Source organism: Thalia democratica, chromosome 4 (assembly GCF_965202585.1).
Source record: "Thalia democratica chromosome 4, ktThaDemo2.hap1.1, whole genome shotgun sequence".
Classification (NCBI taxonomy): domain Eukaryota; kingdom Metazoa; phylum Chordata; class Thaliacea; order Salpida; family Salpidae; genus Thalia; species Thalia democratica.
In genome coordinates, this window is record NC_139168.1 from 24,415,651 (window position 1) to 24,416,879 (window position 1,229).

Here is a 1,229-nt window from a genome sequence, read left to right on the forward strand (position 1 = left end):
AACACAATTTATACTAAGTTTTAAAATCGTGTTCATTTTTGTATAATATAAAACAATACTTTGTTTTGTCAGTTATTTTTATTGCGTTCCTGTTTTATAAAATTTTATTAAATACTTGTAAACTGTTAATATATATTTTTTGGGAAAATAAAGTTATGTGTATTAATGTGTACAAGAACTATTATTTTAGGAAAAATAATATATGGGCATCGTAAATTTTTATGGTCTAGAAGTTTAATTGTGTAAAGTGTTAAAACGCCAGTATTTTTTTTCAAAGAATTCTTTAGCGAAGATTATTTTGAGTGAATTTGACTTAATTGGTATTTAACTATAACCTATTTGACCGTAGACTTATTTTCGCACTGATATATGAATTGACTTAAAAGTTCATTGTGTTTTAGTTTTGTTGTCATACTCCATAATTTTTACATAACATTTTTAACATTTGAAAATTTTTGCGTATTAATTATACTTTTTTCACAATGAACTTTTAAGTCAATTCATATATTAGTGCGAAAATAAGTCTACGGTCAAATAGGTCTACATTTGAAAACATTGCAAGAATATTATAGAACAGTTGCTATTATTGTATTTTTAGTTTGGTTGACCGTTTTAAAATTGATCAAAACTAGGAGCTGCCTTTTATAAGTCGTGGGTCAATTTTCCTAGAAAAAAATTGCTTGAGGACCGAACTCTACAGCAAAAAGTCTTCTGCGGCCGACAGTTATTCAAAATATTGTGGTACTTAATAAACAAACTATTTAAAACCAAACGTCGGATAAAATAAGGAATAAAAAGCATTAGTAAATTAAAGCTACTAAACTAAGAGCCTAACTGTAAGTTTTACCGAATGTTTTTAAAAATTTTGTTTTTAGTTGAAAATTACATTGAGGGCCGCAAATCTATAGTTTGTTGGCTGCGTTTGGTCCGCGGGGCGCAGTTTGCCATTTGCTGGTCTAAAAAGTTTAACAAAAAAGTTAAGGGGTATGTTGGTAATTTACCAAAAGAGTAAAAAATGTTCAGCGGAAACAATAAGTTTAAAATTATGTTTAAAAACAGTAGGGTTTTATTGAACACAGTTAAAGATAACTTGTTTAAGCTTATAAAATCAAAAGTATATTTAAATAGTTTTAAGTACATTTGAACCTACATTTAAACCTACTGAAAAAGTTAATAACCACATCAAAAATAACAACAACTTTTATCAAGTGTTCTTTTAAAAATCTTTA